The following is a 22,599-nucleotide window of genomic DNA, read 5'->3' on the forward strand; positions in this document are numbered from 1 at the left end:
TACGTAAAATAAAGGCAATGCTCCGTGCTGTTACAGGGGGCACTCGGGTTGGGTTTGGACCAGGTACCTCTCGATCTGCAGTCGAATGCTCTGCCACTGAGCTATTCCCCCTTGTTCATAACCGTAATGTCTAATTATGTAATATAAAGGCAATGCTCCGTGCTGTTACATGATGAACTCGGGTTTGAACCAAGGACCTTTCGATCTGCAGTCGAATGCTCTACCACTGAGCTATTCCCCCTTGTTCATAATCGTAATGTCTAATTACGTAAAATAAAGGCAATGATCCGTGCTTTTACAGGGGGAAATCGGGTTTGAACCAAGGACCTCTCGATCTGCAGTCGAATGCTCTACCACTGAGCAATTCCCCCTTGTTCATAACCGAAATGTCTAATTATTTAATATAAAGGCAATGCTCCGTGCTGTTACATGATGAACTCGGGTTTGAACCAAGGACCTTTCGATCTGCAGTCGAATGCTCTACCACTGAGCTATTCCCCCTTGTTCATAATCGTAATGTCTAATTACGTAAAATAAAGGCAATGCTCCGTGCTGTTACAGGGGGCACTCGGGTTGGGTTTGGACCAGGTACCTCTCGATCTGCAGTCGAATGCTCTACCACTGAGCTATTCCCCCTTGTTCATAACCGTAATGTCTAATTAACTAAAATAAAGGCAATGCTCCGTGCTGTTACAGGAAGAACTCTGGTTTGAACCAAAGAGCTCTCGATCTGCAGTCGAATGCTCTACCACTGAGCTATTCCTCCTTGTTCATAACCGTTATGTCTAATTAACTAAAATAATGGCAATGATCCGTGCTTTTACAGGGGGAACTCGGGTTTGAACCAAGGACCTCTCGATCTGCAGTCGAATGCTCTACCACTGAGCTATTCCCCCTTGTTCATAACCGTAATGTCTAATTATGTAAAATAAAGGCAATGCTCCGTGCTGTCACAGGATGAACTCTGGTTTGAACCAAGGACCTCTCGATCTGCAGTCGAATGCTCTACCACTGAGCTATTCCCCCTTGTTCATGACCGTAATGTATAATTAACTAAAATAAAGGCAATGATCCGTGCTGTAACAGGGGGAACTCGGGTTTGAACCAAGGACCTCTCGATCTGCAGTCGAATGCTCTTCCACTGGGCTTTTCCCTCTTATTCATTATCGTAATATCTAATTAACTAAAATAAACGCAATGATCCGTGCTGTTACAGGGGGAACTCGGGTTTGAACCAAAGAGCTCTCGATCTGCAGTCGAATGCTCTACCACTGAGCTATTCCTCCTTGTTCATAACCGTAATGTCTAATTAACTAAAATAAAGGCAATGATCCGTGCTTTTACAGGGGGAACTCGGGTTTGAACCAAGGACCTTTCGATCTGCAGTCGAATGCTCTACCACTGAGCTATTCCCCCTTGTTCATAATCGTAATGTCTAATTACGTAAAATAAAGGCAATGCTCCGTGCTGTTACAGGGGGCACTCGGGTTGGGTTTGGACCAGGTACCTCTCGATCTGCAGTCGAATGCTCTGCCACTGAGCTATTCCCCCTTGTTCATAACCGTAATGTATAATTAACTAAAATAAAGGCAATGATCCGTGCTGTAACAGGGGGAACTCGGGTTTGAACCAAGGACCTCTCGATCTGCAGTCGAATGCTCTTCCACTGAGCTTTTCCCCCTTGTTCATTATCGTAATTTCTAATTAACTAAAATAAACGCAATGATCCGTGCTGTTACAGGGGGAACTCGGGTTTGAACCAAAGAGCTCCCGATCTGCAGTCGAATGCTCTACCACTGAGCTATTCCTCCTTGTTCATAACCGTAATGTCTAATTAACTAAAATAAAGGCAATGATCCGTGCTTTTACAGGGGGAAATCGGGTTTGAACCACGGACCTCTCGATCTGCAGTCGAATGCTCTACCACTGAGCAATTCCCCCTTGTTCATAACAGTAATGTCTAATTATGTAATATAAAGGCAATGCTCCGTGCTGTTACATGATGAACTCGGGTTTGAACCAAGAACCTTTCGATCTGCAGTCGAATGCTCTACCACTGAGCTATTCCCCCTTGTTCATAATCGTAATGTCTAATTACGTAAAATAAAGGCAATGCTCCGTGCTGTTACAGGGGGCACTCGGGTTGGGTTTGGACCAGGTACCTCTCGATCTGCAGTCGAATGCTCTACCACTGAGCTATTCCCCCTTGTTCATAACCGTAATGTCTAATTAACTAAAATAAACGCAATGCTCCGTGCTGTTACAGGAAGAACTCTGGTTTGAACCAAAGAGCTCTCGATCTGCAGTCGAATGCTCTACCACTGAGCTATTCCTCCTTGTTCATAACCGTAATGTCTAATTAACTAAAATAAAGGCAATGATCCGTGCTTTTACAGGGGGAACTCGGGTTTGAACCAAGGACCTTTCGATCTGCAGTCGAATGCTCTACCACTGAGCTATTCCCCCTTGTTCATAATCGTAATGTCTAATTACGTAAAATAAAGGCAATGCTCCGTGCTGTTACAGGGGGCACTCGGGTTGGGTTTGGACCAGGTACCTCTCGATCTGCAGTCGAATGCTCTGCCACTGAGCTATTCCCCCTTGTTCATAACCGTAATGTATAATTAACTAAAATAAAGGCAATGATCCGTGCTGTAACAGGGGGAACTCGGGTTTGAACCAAGGACCTCTCGATCTGCAGTCGAATGCTCTTCCACTGAGCTTTTCCCCCTTGTTCATTATCGTAATTTCTAATTAACTAAAATAAACGCAATGATCCGTGCTGTTACAGGGGGAACTCGGGTTTGAACCAAAGAGCTCCCGATCTGCAGTCGAATGCTCTACCACTGAGCTATTCCTCCTTGTTCATAACCGTAATGTCTAATTAACTAAAATAAAGGCAATGATCCGTGCTTTTACAGGGGGAAATCGGGTTTGAACCACGGACCTCTCGATCTGCAGTCGAATGCTCTACCACTGAGCAATTCCCCCTTGTTCATAACAGTAATGTCTAATTATGTAATATAAAGGCAATGCTCCGTGCTGTTACATGATGAACTCGGGTTTGAACCAAGAACCTTTCGATCTGCAGTCGAATGCTCTACCACTGAGCTATTCCCCCTTGTTCATAATCGTAATGTCTAATTACGTAAAATAAAGGCAATGCTCCGTGCTGTTACAGGGGGCACTCGGGTTGGGTTTGGACCAGGTACCTCTCGATCTGCAGTCGAATGCTCTACCACTGAGCTATTCCCCCTTGTTCATAACCGTAATGTCTAATTAACTAAAATAAACGCAATGCTCCGTGCTGTTACAGGAAGAACTCTGGTTTGAACCAAAGAGCTCTCGATCTGCAGTCGAATGCTCTACCACTGAGCTATTCCTCCTTGTTCATAACCGTAATGTCTAATTAACTAAAATAATGGCAATGATCCGTGCTTTTACAGGAGGAACTCGGGTTTGAACCAAGGACCTCTCGATCTGCAGTCGAATGCTCTACCACTGAGCTATTCCCCCTTGTTCATAACCGTAATGTCTAATTAACTAAAATAAAGGCAATGATCCGTGCTTTTACAGGGGAAACTCGGATTTGAACCAAGGACCTTTCGATCTGCAGTCGAATGCTCTACCACTGAGCTATTCCCCCTGGTTCATAATCGTAATGTCTAATTACGTAAAATAAAGGCAATGCTCCGTGCTGTTACAGGGGGCACTCGGGTTGGGTTTGGACCAGGTACCTCTCGATCTGCAGTCGAATGCTCTACCACTGAGCTATTCCCCCTTGTTCATAACCGTAATGTCTAATTATGTAAAATAAAGGCAATGCTCCGTGCTGTCACAGGATGAACTCTGGTTTGAACCAAGGACCTCTAGATCTGCAGTCGAATGCTCTTCCACTGAGCTTTTCCCCCTTGTTCATTAACGTAATATCTAATTAACTAAAATAAACGCAATGATCCGTGCTGTTACAGGGGGAACTCGGGTTTGAACCAAAGAGCTCTCGATCTGCAGTCGAATGCTCTACCACTGAGCTATTCCTCCTTGTTCATAACCGTAATGTCTAATTAACTAAAATAAAGGCAATGATCCGTGCTTTTACAGGGGGAAATCGGGTTTGAACCAAGGACCTCTCGATCTGCAGTCGAATGCTCTACCACTGAGCAATTCCCCCTTGTTCATAACCGTAATGTCTAATTATGTAATATTAAGGCAATGCTCCGTGCTGTTACATGATGAACTCGGGTTTGAACCAAGGACCTTTCGATCTGCAGTCGAATGCTCTACCACTGAGCTATTCCCCCTTGTTCATAATCGTAATGTCTAATTACGTAAAATAAAGGCAATGCTCCGTGCTGTTACAGGGGGCACTCGGGTTGGGTTTGGACCAGGTACCTCTCGATCTGCAGTCGAATGCTCTACCACTGAGCTATTCCCCCTTGTTCATAACCGTAATGTCTAATTAACTAAAATAAAGGCAATGCTCCGTGCTGTTACAGAAAGAACTCTGGTTTGAACCAAAGAGCTCTCGATCTGCAGTCGAATGCTCTACCACTGAGCTATTCCTCCTTGTTCATAACCGTAATGTCAAATTAACTAAAATAATGGCAATGATCCGTGCTTTTACAAGGGGAACTCGGGTTTGAACCAAGGACCTCTCGATCTGCAGTCGAATGCTCTACCACTGAGCTATTCCCCCTTGTTCATAACCGTAATGTCTAATTATGTAAAATAAAGGCAATGCTCCGTGCTGTAACAGGGGGAACTCGGGTTTGAACCAAGGACCTCTCGATCTGCAGTCGAATGCTCTTCCACTGGGCTTTTCCCCCTTGTTCATTATCGTAATATCTAATTAACTAAAATAAACGCAATGATCCGTGCTGTTACAGGGGGAACTCGGGTTTGAACCAAAGAGCTCTCGATCTGCAGTCGAATGCTCTACCACTGAGCTATTCCTCCTTGTTCATAACCATAATGTCTAATTAACTAAAATAAAGGCAATGATCCGTGCTGTTACAGAAAGAACTCTGGTTTGAACCAAGGACCTTTCGATCTGCAGTCGAATGCTCTACCACTGAGGTGTTCCCCCTTGTTCATAATCGTAATGTCTAATTACGTAAAATAAAGGCAATGCTCCGTGCTGTTACAGGGGGCACTCGGGTTGGGTTTGGACCAGGTACCTCTCGATCTGCAGTCGAATGCTCTGCCACTGAGCTATTCCCCCTTGTTCATAACCGTAATGTATAATTAACTAAAATAAAGGCAATGATCCGTGCTGAAACAGGGGGAACTCGGGTTTGAACCAAGGACCTCTCGATCTGCAGTCGAATGCTCTTCCACTGAGCTTTTCCCCCTTGTTCATTATCGTAATATCTAATTAACTAAAATAAACGCAATGATCCGTGCTGTTACAGGGGGAACTCGGGTTTGAACCAAAGAGCTCTCGATCTGCAGTCGAATGCTCTACCACTGAGCTTATTCCTCCTTGTTCATAACCGTAATGTCTAATTAACTAAAATAAAGGCAATGATCCGTGCTTTTACAGGTGGAACTCGGGTTTGAACCAAGGACCTCTCGATCTGCAGTCGAATGCTCTTCCACTGGGCTTTTCCCCCTTGTTCATTATCGTAATATCTAATTAACTAAAATAAACGCAATGATCCGTGCTGTTACAGGGGGAACTCGGGTTTGAACCAAAGAGCTCTCGATCTGCAGTCGAATGCTCTACCACTGAGCTATTCCTCCTTGTTCATAACCGTAATGTCTAATTAACTAAAATAAAGGCAATGATCCGTGCTTTTACAGGGGGAACTCGGGTTTGAACCAAGGACCTTTCGATCTGCAGTCGAATGCTCAACCACTGAGCTGTTCCCCCTTGTTCATAATCGTAATGTCTAATTACGTAAAATAAAGGCAATGCTCCGTGCTGTTACATGGGGCACTCGGGTTGGGTTTGGACCAGGTACCTCTCGATCTGCAGTCGAATGCTCTGCCACTGAGCTATTCCCCCTTGTTCATAACCGTAATGTATAATTAACTAAAATAAAGGCAATGATCCGTGCTGTAACAGGGGGAACTCGGGTTTGAACCAAGGACCTCTCGATCTGCAGTCGAATGCTCTTCCACTGAGCTTTTCCCCCTTGTTCATTATCGTAATATCTAATTAACTAAAATAAAGGCAATGCTCCGTACTGTTACAGGGGGCACTCGGGTTGGGTTTGGACCAGGTACCTCTCGATCTGCAGTCGAATGCTCTACCACTGAGCTATTCCCCCTTGTTCATAACCGTAATGTCTAATTATGTAAAATAAAGGCAATGCTCCGTGCTGTCACAGGATGAACTCTGGTTTGAACCAACGACCTCTCGATCTGCAGTCGAAAGCTCTACCACTGAGCTATTCCCCCTTGTTCATAACCGTAATGTCTAATTAACGAAAATAAAGGCAATGATCCGTGCTGTAACAGGGGGAACTCGGGTTTGAACCAAGGACCTCTCCATCTGCAGTCGAATGCTCTTCCACTGAGCTTTTCCCCCTTGTTCATTATCATAATATCTAATTAACTAAAATAAACGCAACGATCCGTGCTGTTACAGGGGGAACTCGGGTTTGAACCAAAGAGCTCTCGATCTGCAGTCGAATGCTCTACCACTGAGCTATTCCTCATTGTTCATAACCGTAATGTCTAATTAACTAAAATAAAGGCAATGATCCGTGCTTTTACAGGGGGAAATCGGGTTTGAACCAAGGACCTCTCGATCTGCAGTCGAATGCTCTACCACTGAGCAATTCCCCCTTGTTCATAACCGTAATGTCTAATTATGTAATATAAAGGCAATGCTCCGTGCTGTTACATGATGAACCCGGGTTTGAACCAAAGACCTTTCGATCTGCAGTCGAATGCTCTACCACTGAGCTATTCCCCCTTATTCATAATCGTAATGTCTAATTACGTAAAATAAAGGCAATGATCCGTGCTGTTACAGGGGGCACTCGGGTTGGGTTTGGACCAGGTACCTCTCGATCTGCAGTCGAATGCTCTACCACTGAGCTATTCCCCCTTGTTCATAACCGTAATATCTAATTAACTAGAATAAAGGCAATGCTCCGTGCTGTTACAGGAAGAACTCTGGTTTGAACCAAAGAGCTCTCGATCTGCAGTCGAATGCTCTACCACTGAGCTATTCCTCCTTGTTCATAACCGTAATGTCAAATTAACTAAAATAATGGCAATGATCCGTGCTTTTACAGGGGGAACTCGGGTTTGAACGAAGGACCTCTCAATCTGCAGTCGAATGCTCTACCACTGAGCTATTCCCCCTTGTTCATAACCGTAATGTCTAATTATGTAAAATAAAGGCAATGCTCCGTGCTGTCACAGGATGAACTCTGGTTTGAACCAAGGACCTCTCGATCTGCAGTCGAATGCTCTACCACTGAGCTATACCCCCTTGTTCATAACCGTAATGTATAATTAACTAAAATAAAGGCAATGATCCGTGCTGTAACAGGGGGAACTCGGGTTTGAACCAAGGACCTCTCGATCTGCAGTCGAATGCTCTTCCACTGAGCTTTTCTCCCTTGTTCATTATCGTAATATCTAATTAACTAAAATAAACGCAATGATCCGTGCTGTTACAGGGGGAATCGGGTTTGAACCAAAGAGCTCTCGATCTGCAGTCGAATGCTCTTCCACTGGGCTTTTCCCCCTTGTTCATTATCGTAATGTCTAATTAACTAAAATAAAGGCAATGATCCGTGCTTTTACAGGGGGAACTCGGGTTTGAACCAAGGACCTTTCGATCTGCAGTCGAATGCTCTACCACTGAGCTATTCCCCTTGTTCATAATCGTAATGTCTAATTACGTAAAATAAAGGCAATGCTCCGTGCTGTTACAGGGGGCACTCGGGTTGGGTTTGGACCAGGTACCTCTCGATCTGCAGTCGAATGCTCTTCCACTGGGTTTTTCCCCCTTGTTCATTATCGTAATATCTAATTAACTAAAATAAACGCAATGATCCGTGCTGTTACAGGGGGAACTCGGGTTTGAACCAAAGAACTCTCGATCTGCAGTCGAATGCTCTACCACTGAGCTATTCCTCCTTGTTCATAACCGTAATGTCTAATTAACTAAAATAAAGGCAATGATCCGTGCTTTTACAGGGGGAACTCGGGTTTGAACCAAGGACCTTTCGATCTGCAGTCGAATGCTCTACCACTGAGCTATTCCCCCTTGTTCATAATTGTAATGTCTAATTATGTAATATAAAGGCAATGCTCCGTGCTGTTACATGATGAACTCGGGTTTGAACCAAGGACCTTTCGATCTGCAGTCGAATGCTCTACCACTGAGCTATTCCCCTTGTTCATAATCGTAATGTCTAATTACGTAAAATAAAGGCAATGCTCCGTGCTGTTACAGGGGGCACTCGGGCTGGGTTTGGACCAGGTACCTCTCGATCTGCAGTCGAATGCTCTACCACTGAGCTATTCCCCCTTGTTCATAACCGTAATGTCTAATTAACTAAATTAAAGGCAATGCTCCGTGCTGTTACAGGAAGAACTCTGGTTTGAACCAAAGAGCTCTCGATCTGCAGTCGAATGCTCTACCACTGAGCTATTCCTCGTTGTTCATAACCGTAATGTCTAATTAACTAAAATAATGGCAATGATCCGTGCTTTTACAGGGGGAACTCGGGTTTGAACAAAGGACCTCTCGATCTGCAGTCGAATGCTCTACCACTGAGCTATTCCCCCTTGTTCATAACCGTAATGTCTAATTATGTAAAATAAAGGCAATGCTCCGTGCTGTCACATGATGAACTCTGGTTTGAACCAAGGACCTCTCGATCTGCAGTCGAATGCTCTACCACTGAGCTATTCCCCCTTGTTCATAACCGTAATGTCTAATTAACTAAAATAAAGGCAATGATCCGTGCTGTAACAGGGGGAACTCGGGTTTGAACCAAGGACCTCTCGATCTGCAGTCGAATGCACTTCCACTGAGCTTTTCCCCCTTGTTCATTATCGTAATATCTAATTAACTAAAATAAACGCAATGATCCGTGCTGTTACAGGGGGAACTCGGGTTTGAACCAAAGAGCTCTCGATCTGCAGTCGAATGCTCTACCACTGAGCTATTCCTCCTTGTTCATAACCGTAATGTCTAATTAACTAAAATAATGGCAATGATCCGTGCTTTTACAGGGGGAACTCGGGTTTGAACCAAGGACCTTTCGATCTGCAGTCGAATGCTCTACCACTGTGCTATTCCCCCTTGTTCATAATCGTAATGTCTAATTACGTAAAATAAAGGCAATGCTCCGTGCTGTTACAGGGGGCACTCGGGTTGGGTTTGGACCAGGTACCTCTCGATCTGCAGTCGAATGCTCTTCCACTGAGCTTTTCCCCCTTGTTCATTATCGTAATATCTAATTAACTAAAATAAACGCAATGATCCGTGCTGTTACACGGGGAAATCGGGTTTGAACCAAGGACCTCTCGATCTGCAGTCGAATGCTCTACCACTGAGCAATTCCCCCTTGTTCATAACCGTAATGTCTAATTATGTAATATAAAGGCAATACTCCGTGCTGTTACATGATGAACTCGGGTTTGAACCAAGGACCTTTCGATCTGCAGTCGAATGCTCTACCACTGAGCTATTCCCCCTTGTTCATAATCGTAATGTCTAATTACGTAAAATAAAGGCAATGATCCGTGCTGTTACAGGGGGCACTCGGGTTGGGTTTGGACCAGGTACCTCTCGATCTGCAGTCGAATGCTCTACCACTGAGCTATTCCCCCTTGTTCATAACCGTAATGTCTAATTAACTAAAATAAAGGCAATGCTCCGTGCTGTTACAGAAAGAACTCTGGTTTGAAACAAAGAGCTCTCGATCTGCAGTCGAATGCTCTACCACTGAGCTATTCCTCCTTGTTCATAACCGTAATGTATAATTAACTAAAATAAAGGCAATGATCCGTGCTGTAACAGGGGGAACTCGGGTTTGAACCAAGGACCTCTCGATCTGCAGTCGAATGCTCTTCCACTGGGCTTTTCCCCCTTGTTCATTATCGTAATATCTAATTAACTAAAATAAAGGCAATGATCCGTGCTGTAACAGGGGGAACTCGGGTTTGAACCAAAGAACTCTCGATCTGCAGTCGAATGCTCTACCACTGAGCTATTCCTCCTTGTTCATAACCGTAATGTCTAATTAACTAAAATAAAGGCAATGATCCGTGCTTTTACAGGGGGAACTCGGGTTTGAACCAAGGACCTCTCGATCTGCAGTCGAATGCTCTTCCACTGGGCTTTTCCCCCTTGTTCATTATCGTAATATCTAATTAACTAAAATAAACGCAATGATCCGTGCTTTTACAGGGGAACTCGGGTTTGAACCAAGGACCTTTCGATCTGCAGTCGAATGCTCTACCACTGTGCTATTCCCCCTTGTTCATAATCGTAATGTCTAATTACGTAAAATAAAGGCAATGCTCCGTGCTGTTACAGGGGGCACTCGGGTTGGGTTTGGACTAGGTACCTCTCGATCTGCAGTCGAATGCTCTTCCACTGAGCTTTTCCCCCTTGTTCATTATCGTAATATCTAATTAACTAAAATAAACGCAATGATCCGTGCTGTTACACGGGGAACTCGGGTTTGTACCAAAGAACTCTCGATCTGCAGTCGAATGCTCTACCACTGAGCTATTCCTACTTGTTCATAACCGTAATGTCTAATTAACTAAAATAAAGGCAATGATCCGTGCTTTTACAGGGGAACTCGGGTTTGAACCAAGGACCTTTCGATCTGCAGTCGAATGCTCTACCACTGAGCTATTCCCCCTTGTTCATAATTGTAATGTCTAATTACGTAAAATAAAGGCAATGCTCCGTACTGTTACACGGGGCACTCGGGTTGGGTTTGGACCAGGTACCTCTCGATCTGCAGTCGAATGCTCTACCACTGAGCTATTCCCCCTTGTTCATAACCGTAATGTCTAATTATGTAAAATAAAGGCAATGCTCCGTGCTGTCACAGGATGAACTCTGGTTTGAACCAGAGAGCTCTCGATCTGCAGTCGAATGCTCTACCACTGAGCTATTCCTCCTTGTTCATAACCGTAATGTCTAATTAACTAAAATAAAGGCAATGATCCGTGCTTTTACAGGGGGAACTCGGGTTTGAACCAAGGAGCTCTCGATCTGCAGTCGAATGCTATTCCCCCTTGTTCATAACCGTAATGTCTAATTATGTAAAATAAAGGCAATGCTCCGTGCTGTCACAGGATGAACTCTGGTTTGAACCAAGGACCTCTAGATCTGCAGTCGAATGCTCTTCCACTGAGCTTTTCCCCCTTGTTCATTAACGTAATATCTAATTAACTAAAATAAACGCAATGATCCGTGCTGTTACAGGGGGAACTCGGGTTTGAACCAAAGACCTCTCGATCTGCAGTCGAATGCTCTACCACTGAGCTATTCCTCCTTGTTCATAACCGTAATGTCTAATTACGTAAAATAAAGGCAATGATCCGTGCTGTTACAGGGGGCACTCGGGTTGGGTTTGGACCAGGTACCTCTCGATCTGCAGTCGAATGCTCTACCACTGAGCTATTCCCCCTTGTTCATAACCGTAATGTCTAATTAACTAAAATAAAGGCAATGCTCCGTGCTGTTACAGAAAGAACTCTGGTTTGAACCAAAGAGCTCTCGATCTGCAGTCGAATGCTCTACCACTGAGCTATTCCTCCTTGTTCATAACCGTAATGTCTAATTAACTAAAATAATGGCAATGATCCGTGCTTTTACAGGGGGAACTCGGGTTTGAACCAAGGACCTCTCGATCTGCAGTCTAATGCTCTACCACTGAGCTATTCCCCCTTGTTCATAACCGTAATGTCTAATTATGTAAAATAAAGGCAATGCTCCGTGCTGTCACAGGATGAACTCTGGTTTGAACCAAGGACCTCTCGATCTGCAGTCGAATTCTCTACCACTGAGCTATAACCCGTTGTTCATAACCGTAATGTATAATTAACTAAAATAAAGGCAATGATCCGTGCTGTAACAGGGGGAACTCGGGTTTGAACCAAGGACCTCTCGATCTGCAGTCGAATGCTCTTCCACTGGGCTTTTCCCCCTTGTTCATTATCGTAATATCTAATTAACTAAAATAAAGGCAATGATCCGTGCTGTTACAGGGGGCACTCGGGTTGGGTTTGGACCAGGTACCTCTCGATCTGCAGTCGAATGCTCTGCCACTGAGCTATTCCCCCTTGTTCATAACCGTAATGTATAATTAACTAAAATAAAGGCAATGATCCGTGCTGTAACAGGGGGAACTCGGGTTTGAACCAAGGACCTCTCGATCTGCAGTCGAATGCTCTTCCACTGAGCTTTTCCCCCTTGTTCATTATCGTAATATCTAATTAACTAAAATAAACGCAATGATCCGTGCTGTTACAGGGGGAACTCGGGTTTGAACCAAAGAACTCCCGATCTGCAGTCGAATGCTCTACCACTGAGCTATTCCTCCTTGTTCATAACCGTAATGTCTAATTAACTAAAATAAAGGCAATGATCCGTGCTTTTACAGGGGGAACTCGGGTTTGGACCAGGTACCTCTCGATCTGCAGTCGAATGCTCTGCCACTGAGCTATTCCCCCTTGTTCATAACCGTAATGTATAATTAACTAAAATAAAGGCAATGATCCGTGCTGTAACAGGGGGAACTCGGGTTTGAACCAAGGACCTCTCGATCTGCAGTCGAATGCTCTTCCACTGAGCTTTTCCCCCTTGTTCATTATCGTAATATCTAATTAACTAAAATAAACGCAATGATCCGTGCTGTTACAGGGGGAACTCGGGTTTGAACCAAGGACCTCTCGATCTGCAGTCGAATGCTCTTCCACTGGGCTTTTCCCCCTTGTTCATTATCGTAATATCTAATTAACTAAAATAAACGCAATGATCCGTGCTTTTACAGGGGAACTCGGGTTTGAACCAAGGACCTTTCGATCTGCAGTCGAATGCTCTACCACTGTGCTATTCCCCCTTGTTCATAATCGTAATGTCTAATTACGTAAAATAAAGGCAATGCTCCGTGCTGTTACAGGGGGCACTCGGGTTGGGTTTGGACTAGGTACCTCTCGATCTGCAGTCGAATGCTCTTCCACTGAGCTTTTCCCCCTTGTTCATTATCGTAATATCTAATTAACTAAAATAAACGCAATGATCCGTGCTGTTACACGGGGAACTCGGGTTTGTACCAAAGAACTCTCGATCTGCAGTCGAATGCTCTACCACTGAGCTATTCCTACTTGTTCATAACCGTAATGTCTAATTAACTAAAATAAAGGCAATGATCCGTGCTTTTACAGGGGAACTCGGGTTTGAACCAAGGACCTTTCGATCTGCAGTCGAATGCTCTACCACTGAGCTATTCCCCCTTGTTCATAATTGTAATGTCTAATTACGTAAAATAAAGGCAATGCTCCGTACTGTTACACGGGGCACTCGGGTTGGGTTTGGACCAGGTACCTCTCGATCTGCAGTCGAATGCTCTACCACTGAGCTATTCCCCCTTGTTCATAACCGTAATGTCTAATTATGTAAAATAAAGGCAATGCTCCGTGCTGTCACAGGATGAACTCTGGTTTGAACCAGAGAGCTCTCGATCTGCAGTCGAATGCTCTACCACTGAGCTATTCCTCCTTGTTCATAACCGTAATGTCTAATTAACTAAAATAAAGGCAATGATCCGTGCTTTTACAGGGGGAACTCGGGTTTGAACCAAGGAGCTCTCGATCTGCAGTCGAATGCTATTCCCCCTTGTTCATAACCGTAATGTCTAATTATGTAAAATAAAGGCAATGCTCCGTGCTGTCACAGGATGAACTCTGGTTTGAACCAAGGACCTCTAGATCTGCAGTCGAATGCTCTTCCACTGAGCTTTTCCCCCTTGTTCATTAACGTAATATCTAATTAACTAAAATAAACGCAATGATCCGTGCTGTTACAGGGGGAACTCGGGTTTGAACCAAAGACCTCTCGATCTGCAGTCGAATGCTCTACCACTGAGCTATTCCTCCTTGTTCATAACCGTAATGTCTAATTACGTAAAATAAAGGCAATGATCCGTGCTGTTACAGGGGGCACTCGGGTTGGGTTTGGACCAGGTACCTCTCGATCTGCAGTCGAATGCTCTACCACTGAGCTATTCCCCCTTGTTCATAACCGTAATGTCTAATTAACTAAAATAAAGGCAATGCTCCGTGCTGTTACAGAAAGAACTCTGGTTTGAACCAAAGAGCTCTCGATCTGCAGTCGAATGCTCTACCACTGAGCTATTCCTCCTTGTTCATAACCGTAATGTCTAATTAACTAAAATAATGGCAATGATCCGTGCTTTTACAGGGGGAACTCGGGTTTGAACCAAGGACCTCTCGATCTGCAGTCGAATGCTCTACCACTGAGCTATTCCCCCTTGTTCATAACCGTAATGTCTAATTATGTAAAATAAAGGCAATGCTCCGTGCTGTCACAGGATGAACTCTGGTTTGAACCAAGGACCTCTCGATCTGCAGTCGAATTCTCTACCACTGAGCTATAACCCGTTGTTCATAACCGTAATGTATAATTAACTAAAATAAAGGCAATGATCCGTGCTGTAACAGGGGGAACTCGGGTTTGAACCAAGGACCTCTCGATCTGCAGTCGAATGCTCTTCCACTGGGCTTTTCCCCCTTGTTCATTATCGTAATATCTAATTAACTAAAATAAAGGCAATGATCCGTGCTGTTACAGGGGGCACTCGGGTTGGGTTTGGACCAGGTACCTCTCGATCTGCAGTCGAATGCTCTGCCACTGAGCTATTCCCCCTTGTTCATAACCGTAATGTATAATTAACTAAAATAAAGGCAATGATCCGTGCTGTAACAGGGGGAACTCGGGTTTGAACCAAGGACCTCTCGATCTGCAGTCGAATGCTCTTCCACTGAGCTTTTCCCCCTTGTTCATTATCGTAATATCTAATTAACTAAAATAAACGCAATGATCCGTGCTGTTACAGGGGGAACTCGGGTTTGAACCAAAGAACTCTCGATCTGCAGTCGAATGCTCTACCACTGAGCTATTCCTCCTTGTTCATAACCGTAATGTCTAATTAACTAAAATAAAGGCAATGATCCGTGCTTTTACAGGGGGAACTCGGGTTTGGACCAGGTACCTCTCGATCTGCAGTCGAATGCTCTGCCACTGAGCTATTCCCCCTTGTTCATAACCGTAATGTATAATTAACTAAAATAAAGGCAATGATCCGTGCTGTAACAGGGGGAACTCGGGTTTGAACCAAGGACCTCTCGATCTGCAGTCGAATGCTCTTCCACTGAGCTTTTCCCCCTTGTTCATTATCGTAATATCTAATTAACTAAAATAAACGCAATGATCCGTGCTGTTACAGGGGGAACTCGGGTTTGAACCAAAGAACTCTCGATCTGCAGTCGAATGCTCTACCACTGAGCTATTCCTCCTTGTTCATAACCGTAATGTCTAATTAACTAAAATAAAGGCAATGATCCGTGCTTTTACAGGGGGAACTCGGGTTTGAACCAAGGACCTCTCGATCTGCAGTCGAATGCTCTTCCACTGGGCTTTTCCCCCTTGTTCATTATCGTAATATCTAATTAACTAAAATAAACGCAATGATCCGTGCTGTTACAGGGGGAACTCGGGTTTGAACCAAAGAGCTCTCGATCTGCAGTCGAATGCTCTACCACTGAGCTATTCCTCCTTGTTCATAACCGTAATGTCTAATTAACTAAAATAAAGGCAATGATCCGTGCTTTTACAGGGGGAACTCGGGTTTGAACCAAGGACCTTTCGATCTGCAGTCGAATGCTCTACCACTGAGCTGTTCCCCCTTGTTCATAATCGTAATGTCTAATTACGTAAAATAAAGGCAATGCTCCGTGCTGTTACAGGGGGCACTCGGGTTGGGTTTGGACCAGGTACCTCTCGATCTGCAGTCGAATGCTCTGCCACTGAGCTATTCCCCCTTGTTCATAACCGTAATGTATAATTAACTAAAATAAAGGCAATGATCCGTGCTGTAACAGGGGGAACTCGGGTTTGAACCAAGGACCTCTCGATCTGCAGTCGAATGCTCTTCCACTGAGCTTTTCCCCCTTGTTCATTATCGTAATATCTAATTAACTAAAATAAAGGCAATGCTCCGTACTGTTACAGGGGGCACTCGGGTTGGGTTTGGACCAGGTACCTCTCGATCTGCAGTCGAATGCTCTACCACTAAGCTATTCCCCCTTGTTCATAACCGTAATGTCTAATTATGTAAAATAAAGGCAATGCTTCGTGCTGTCACAGGATGAACTCTGGTTTGAACCAACGACCTCTCGATCTGCAGTCGAAAGCTCTACCACTGAGCTATTCCCCCTTGTTCATAACCGTAATGTCTAATTAACGAAAATAAAGGCAATGATCCGTGCTGTAACAGGGGGAACTCGGGTTTGAACCAAGGACCTCTCGATCTGCAGTCGAATGCTCTTCCACTGAGCTTTTCCCCCTTGTTCATTATCGTAATATCTAATTAACTAAAATAAACGCAACGATCCGTGCTGTTACAGGGGGAACTCGGGTTTGAACCAAAGAGCTCTCGATCTGCAGTCGAATGCTCTACAACTGAGCTATTCCCCCTTGTTCATTATCGTAATATCTAATTAACTAAAATAAAGGCAATGATCCGTGCTGTTACAGAAAGAACTCTGGTTTGAACCAAGGACCTTTCGATCTGCAGTCGAATGCTCTACCCCTGAGCTGTTCCCCCTTGTTCATAATCGTAATGTCTAATTACGTAAAATAAAGGCAATGCTCCGTGCTGTTACAGGGGGCACTCGGGTTGGGTTTGGACCAGGTACCTCTCGATCTGCAGTCGAATGCTCTGCCACTGAGCTATTCCCCCTTGTTCATAACCGTAATGTATAATTAACTAAAATAAAGGCAATGATCCGTGCTGTAACAGGGGGAACTCGGGTTTGAACCAAGGACCTCTCGATCTGCAGTCGAATGCTCTTCCACTGGGCTTTTCCCCCTTGTTCATTATCGTAATATCTAATTAACTAAAATAAACGCAATGATCCGTGCTGTTACAGGGGGAACTCGGGTTTGAACCAAAGAGCTCTCGATCTGCAGTCGAATGCTCTACCACTGAGCTATTCGTCCTTGTTCATAACCGTAATGTCTAATTAACTAAAATAAAGGCAATGATCCGTGCTTTTACAGGGGGAACTCGGGTTTGAACCAAGGACCTTTCGATCTGCAGTCGAATGCTCTACCACTGAGCTGTTCCCCCTTGTTCATAATCGTAATGTCTAATTACGTAAAATAAAGGCAATGCTCCGTGCTGTTACAGGGGGCACTCGGGTTGGGTTTGGACCAGGTACCTCTCGATCTGCAGTCGAATGCTCTGCCACTGAGCTATTCCCCCTTGTTCATAACCGTAATGTATAATTAACTAAAATAAAGGCAATGATCCGTGCTGTAACAGGGGGAACTCGGGTTTGAACCAAGGACCTCTCGATCTGCAGTCGAATGCTCTTCCACTGAGCTTTTCCCCCTTGTTCATTATCGTAATATCTAATTAACTAAAATAAAGGCAATGCTCCGTACTGTTACAGGGGGCACTCGGGTTGGGTTTGGACCAGGTACCTCTCGATCTGCAGTCGAATGCTCTACCACTGAGCTATTCCCCCTTGTTCATAACCGTAATGTCTAATTATGTAAAATAAAGGCAATGCTTCGTGCTGTCACAGGATGAACTCTGGTTTGAACCAACGACCTCTCGATCTGCAGTCGAAAGCTCTACCACTGAGCTATTCCCCCTTGTTCATAACCGTAATGTCTAATTAACGAAAATAAAGGCAATGATCCGTGCTGTAACAGGGGGAACTCGGGTTTGAACCAAGGACCTCTCGATCTGCAGTCGAATGCTCTCCCACTGAGCTTTTCCCCCTTGTTCATTATCGTAATATCTAATTAACTAAAATAAACGCAACGATCCGTGCTGTTACAGGGGGAACTCGGGTTTGAACCATGAGCTCTCGATCTGCAGTCGAATGCTCTACCACTGAGCTATTCCCCCTTGTTCATTATCGTAATATCTAATTAACTAAAATAAAGGCAATGATCCGTGCTGTTACAGAAAGAACTCTGGTTTGAACCAAGGACCTTTCGATCTGCAGTCGAATGCTCTACCACTGAGCTGTTCCCCCTTGTTCATAATCGTAATGTCTAATTACGTAAAATAAAGGCAATGCTCCGTGCTGTTACAGGGGGCACTCGGGTTGGGTTTGGACCAGGTACCTCTCGATCTGCAGTCGAATGCTCTGCCACTGAGCTATTCCCCCTTGTTCATAACCGTAATGTATAATTAACTAAAATAAAGGCAATGATCCGTGCTGTAACAGGGGGAACTCGGGTTTGAACCAAGGACCTCTCGATCTGCAGTCGAATGCTCTTGCACTGAGCTTTTCCCCCTTGTTCATTATCGTAATATCTAATTAACTAAAATAAACGCAATGATCCGTGCTGTTACAGGGGGAACTCGGGTTTGAACCAAAGAACTCTCGATCTGCAGTCGAATGCTCTACCACTGAGCTATTCCTCCTTGTTCATAACCGTAATGTCTAATTAACTAAAATAAAGGCAATGATCCGTGCTTTTACAGGGGGAACTCGGGTTTGAACCAAGGACCTCTCGATCTGCAGTCGAATGCTCTTCCACTGGGCTTTTCCCCCTTGTTCATTATCGTAATATCTAATTAACTAAAATAAACGCAATGATCCGTGCTGTTACAGGGGGAACTCGGGTTTGAACCAAAGAGCTCTCGATCTGCAGTCGAATGCTCTACCACTGAGCTATTCCTCCTTGTTCATAACCGTAATGTCTAATTAACTAAAATAAAGGCAATGATCCGTGCTTTTACAGGGGGAACTCGGGTTTGAACCAAGGACCTTTCGATCTGCAGTCGAATGCTCTACCACTGAGCTGTTCCCCCTTGTTCATAATCGTAATGTCTAATTACGTAAAATAAAGGCAATGCTCCGTGCTGTTACAGGGGGCACTCGGGTTGGGTTTGGACCAGGTACCTCTCGATCTGCAGTCGAATGCTCTGCCACTGAGCTATTCCCCCTTGTTCATAACCGTAATGTATAATTAACTAAAATAAAGGCAATGATCCGTGCTGTAACAGGGGGAACTCGGGTTTGAACCAAGGACCTCTCGATCTGCAGTCGAATGCTCTTCCACTGAGCTTTTCCCCCTTGTTCATTATCGTAATATCTAATTAACTAAAATAAAGGCAATGCTCCGTACTGTTACAGGGGGCACTCGGGTTGGGTTTGGACCAGGTACCTCTCGATCTGCAGTCGAATGCTCTTCCACTGAGCTTTTCCCCCTTGTTCATTATCGTAATATCTAATTAACTAAAATAAACGCAACGATCCGTGCTGTTACAGGGGGAACTCGGGTTTGAACCAAAGAGCTCCCGATCTGCAGTCGAATGCTCTACCACTGAGCTATTCCCCCTTGTTCATTATCGTAATATCTAATTAACTAAAATAAAGGCAATGATCCGTGCTGTTACAGAAAGAACTCTGGTTTGAACCAAGGACCTTTCGATCTGCAGTCGAATGCTCTACCACTGAGCTATTCCCCCTTGTTCATAACCGTAATGTCTAATTAACGAAAATAAAGGCAATGATCCGTGCTGTAACAGGGGGAACTCGGGTTTGAACCAAGGACCTCTCGATCTGCAGTCGAATGCTCTCCCACTGAGCTTTTCCCCCTTGTTCATTATCGTAATATCTAATTAACTAAAATAAACGCAACGATCCGTGCTGTTACAGGGGGAACTCGGGTTTGAACCATGAGCTCTCGATCTGCAGTCGAATGCTCTACCACTGAGCTATTCCCCCTTGTTCATTATCGTAATATCTAATTAACTAAAATAAAGGCAATGATCCGTGCTGTTACAGAAAGAACTCTGGTTTGAACCAAGGACCTTTCGATCTGCAGTCGAATGCTCTACCACTGAGCTGTTCCCCCTTGTTCATAATCGTAATGTCTAATTACGTAAAATAAAGGCAATGCTCCGTGCTGTTACAGGGGGCACTCGGGTTGGGTTTGGACCAGGTACCTCTCGATCTGCAGTCGAATGCTCTGCCACTGAGCTATTCCCCCTTGTTCATAACCGTAATGTATAATTAACTAAAATAAAGGCAATGATCCGTGCTGTAACAGGGGGAACTCGGGTTTGAACCAAGGACCTCTCGATCTGCAGTCGAATGCTCTTGCACTGAGCTTTTCCCCCTTGTTCATTATCGTAATATCTAATTAACTAAAATAAACGCAATGATCCGTGCTGTTACAGGGGGAACTCGGGTTTGAACCAAAGAACTCTCGATCTGCAGTCGAATGCTCTACCACTGAGCTATTCCTCCTTGTTCATAACCGTAATGTCTAATTAACTAAAATAAAGGCAATGATCCGTGCTTTTACAGGGGGAACTCGGGTTTGAACCAAGGACCTCTCGATCTGCAGTCGAATGCTCTTCCACTGGGCTTTTCCCCCTTGTTCATTATCGTAATATCTAATTAACTAAAATAAACGCAATGATCCGTGCTGTTACAGGGGGAACTCGGGTTTGAACCAAAGAGCTCTCGATCTGCAGTCGAATGCTCTACCACTGAGCTATTCCTCCTTGTTCATAACCGTAATGTCTAATTAACTAAAATAAAGGCAATGATCCGTGCTTTTACAGGGGGAACTCGGGTTTGAACCAAGGACCTTTCGATCTGCAGTCGAATGCTCTACCACTGAGCTGTTCCCCCTTGTTCATAATCGTAATGTCTAATTACGTAAAATAAAGGCAATGCTCCGTGCTGTTACAGGGGGCACTCGGGTTGGGTTTGGACCAGGTACCTCTCGATCTGCAGTCGAATGCTCTGCCACTGAGCTATTCCCCCTTGTTCATAACCGTAATGTATAATTAACTAAAATAAAGGCAATGATCCGTGCTGTAACAGGGGGAACTCGGGTTTGAACCAAGGACCTCTCGATCTGCAGTCGAATGCTCTTCCACTGAGCTTTTCCCCCTTGTTCATTATCGTAATATCTAATTAACTAAAATAAAGGCAATGCTCCGTACTGTTACAGGGGGCACTCGGGTTGGGTTTGGACCAGGTACCTCTCGATCTGCAGTCGAATGCTCTTCCACTGAGCTTTTCCCCCTTGTTCATTATCGTAATATCTAATTAACTAAAATAAACGCAACGATCCGTGCTGTTACAGGGGGAACTCGGGTTTGAACCAAAGAGCTCTCGATCTGCAGTCGAATGCTCTACCACTGAGCTATTCCCCCTTGTTCATTATCGTAATATCTAATTAACTAAAATAAAGGCAATGATCCGTGCTGTTACAGAAAGAACTCTGGTTTGAACCAAGGACCTTTCGATCTGCAGTCGAATGCTCTACCACTGAGCTGTTCCCCCTTGTTCATAATCGTAATGTCTAATTACGTAAAATAAAGGCAATGCTCCGTGCTGTTACAGGGGGCACTCGGGTTGGGTTTGGACCAGGTACCTCTCGATCTGCAGTCGAATGCTCTGCCACTGAGCTATTCCCCCTTGTTCATAACCGTAATGTATAATTAACAAAAATAAAGGCAATGATCCGTGCTGTAACAGGGGGAACTCGGGTTTGAACCAAGGACCTCTCGATCTGCAGTCGAATGCTCTTCCACTGAGCTTTTCCCCCTTGTTCATTGTCGTAATATCTAATTAACTAAAATAAACGCAATGATCCGTGCTGTTACAGGGGGAACTCGGGTTTGAACCAAAGAACTCTCGATCTGCAGTCGAATGCTCTACCACTGAGCTATTCCTCCTTGTTCATAACCGTAATGTCTAATTAACTAAAATAAAGGCAATGATCCGTGCTTTTACAGGGGGAACTCGGGTTTGAACCAAGGACCTCTCGATCTGCAGTCGAATGCTCTTCCACTGGGCTCTTCCCCCTTGTTCATTATCGTAATATCTAATTAACTAAAATAAACGCAATGATCCGTGCTGTTACAGGGGGAACTCGGGTTTGAACCAAAGAGCTCTCGATCTGCAGTCGAATGCTCTACCACTGAGCTATTCATCCTTGTTCATAACCGTAATGTCTAATTAACTAAAATAAAGGCAATGATCCGTGCTTTTACAGGGGGAACTCGGGTTTGAACCAAGGACCTTTCGATCTGCAGTCGAATGCTCTACCACTGAGCTGTTCCCCCTTGTTCATAATCGTAATGTCTAATTACGTAAAATAAAGGCAATGCTCCGTGCTGTTACAGGGGGCACTCGGGTTGGGTTTGGACCAGGTACCTCTCGATCTGCAGTCGAATGCTCTGCCACTGAGCTATTCCCCTTGTTCATAACCGTAATGTATAATTAACTAAAATAAAGGCAATGATCCGTGCTGTAACAGGGGGAACTCGGGTTTGAACCAAGGACCTCTCGATCTGCAGTCGAATGCTCTTC

General features: G+C 44.5%; 16 non-coding genes across 16 annotated transcripts; all 16 read right to left on the bottom strand.

Moving 5' to 3' along the window:
* Window positions 1–824: 824 nt before the first annotated feature.
* On the bottom strand, window positions 825–896 carry TRNAC-GCA (transfer RNA cysteine (anticodon GCA)). The gene has a single exon. It is a non-coding gene; the product is annotated as a tRNA-Cys (tRNA).
* A 448-nt stretch (window positions 897–1,344) lies between these two features.
* Window positions 1,345–1,416, bottom strand: TRNAC-GCA (transfer RNA cysteine (anticodon GCA)). Its single transcript has one exon. It is a non-coding gene; the product is annotated as a tRNA-Cys (tRNA).
* Window positions 1,417–2,394: 978 nt separating this feature from the next.
* TRNAC-GCA (transfer RNA cysteine (anticodon GCA)) lies at window positions 2,395–2,466 on the bottom strand. The gene has a single exon. It is a non-coding gene; the product is annotated as a tRNA-Cys (tRNA).
* Window positions 2,467–3,444: 978 nt separating this feature from the next.
* On the bottom strand, window positions 3,445–3,516 carry TRNAC-GCA (transfer RNA cysteine (anticodon GCA)). Its single transcript has one exon. It is a non-coding gene; the product is annotated as a tRNA-Cys (tRNA).
* A 58-nt stretch (window positions 3,517–3,574) lies between these two features.
* TRNAC-GCA (transfer RNA cysteine (anticodon GCA)) lies at window positions 3,575–3,646 on the bottom strand. Its single transcript has one exon. It is a non-coding gene; the product is annotated as a tRNA-Cys (tRNA).
* A 978-nt stretch (window positions 3,647–4,624) lies between these two features.
* On the bottom strand, window positions 4,625–4,696 carry TRNAC-GCA (transfer RNA cysteine (anticodon GCA)). The gene has a single exon. It is a non-coding gene; the product is annotated as a tRNA-Cys (tRNA).
* A 3,068-nt stretch (window positions 4,697–7,764) lies between these two features.
* Window positions 7,765–7,836, bottom strand: TRNAC-GCA (transfer RNA cysteine (anticodon GCA)). The gene has a single exon. It is a non-coding gene; the product is annotated as a tRNA-Cys (tRNA).
* Window positions 7,837–8,158: 322 nt separating this feature from the next.
* Window positions 8,159–8,230, bottom strand: TRNAC-GCA (transfer RNA cysteine (anticodon GCA)). Its single transcript has one exon. It is a non-coding gene; the product is annotated as a tRNA-Cys (tRNA).
* Window positions 8,231–10,775: 2,545 nt separating this feature from the next.
* Window positions 10,776–10,847, bottom strand: TRNAC-GCA (transfer RNA cysteine (anticodon GCA)). The gene has a single exon. It is a non-coding gene; the product is annotated as a tRNA-Cys (tRNA).
* A 2,533-nt stretch (window positions 10,848–13,380) lies between these two features.
* On the bottom strand, window positions 13,381–13,452 carry TRNAC-GCA (transfer RNA cysteine (anticodon GCA)). The gene has a single exon. It is a non-coding gene; the product is annotated as a tRNA-Cys (tRNA).
* Window positions 13,453–14,417: 965 nt separating this feature from the next.
* TRNAC-GCA (transfer RNA cysteine (anticodon GCA)) lies at window positions 14,418–14,489 on the bottom strand. The gene has a single exon. It is a non-coding gene; the product is annotated as a tRNA-Cys (tRNA).
* A 1,363-nt stretch (window positions 14,490–15,852) lies between these two features.
* TRNAC-GCA (transfer RNA cysteine (anticodon GCA)) lies at window positions 15,853–15,924 on the bottom strand. Its single transcript has one exon. It is a non-coding gene; the product is annotated as a tRNA-Cys (tRNA).
* A 1,373-nt stretch (window positions 15,925–17,297) lies between these two features.
* Window positions 17,298–17,369, bottom strand: TRNAC-GCA (transfer RNA cysteine (anticodon GCA)). Its single transcript has one exon. It is a non-coding gene; the product is annotated as a tRNA-Cys (tRNA).
* Window positions 17,370–19,001: 1,632 nt separating this feature from the next.
* Window positions 19,002–19,073, bottom strand: TRNAC-GCA (transfer RNA cysteine (anticodon GCA)). The gene has a single exon. It is a non-coding gene; the product is annotated as a tRNA-Cys (tRNA).
* Window positions 19,074–20,835: 1,762 nt separating this feature from the next.
* TRNAC-GCA (transfer RNA cysteine (anticodon GCA)) lies at window positions 20,836–20,907 on the bottom strand. Its single transcript has one exon. It is a non-coding gene; the product is annotated as a tRNA-Cys (tRNA).
* A 1,373-nt stretch (window positions 20,908–22,280) lies between these two features.
* TRNAC-GCA (transfer RNA cysteine (anticodon GCA)) lies at window positions 22,281–22,352 on the bottom strand. The gene has a single exon. It is a non-coding gene; the product is annotated as a tRNA-Cys (tRNA).
* Between the last annotated feature and the right edge of the window lie 247 nt (window positions 22,353–22,599).

Source organism: Phalangium opilio, unplaced genomic scaffold (assembly GCF_054372755.1).
Source record: "Phalangium opilio isolate 3A_F unplaced genomic scaffold, DU_Popi_V2 ptg000022l_1, whole genome shotgun sequence".
Taxonomy (NCBI): domain Eukaryota; kingdom Metazoa; phylum Arthropoda; class Arachnida; order Opiliones; family Phalangiidae; genus Phalangium; species Phalangium opilio.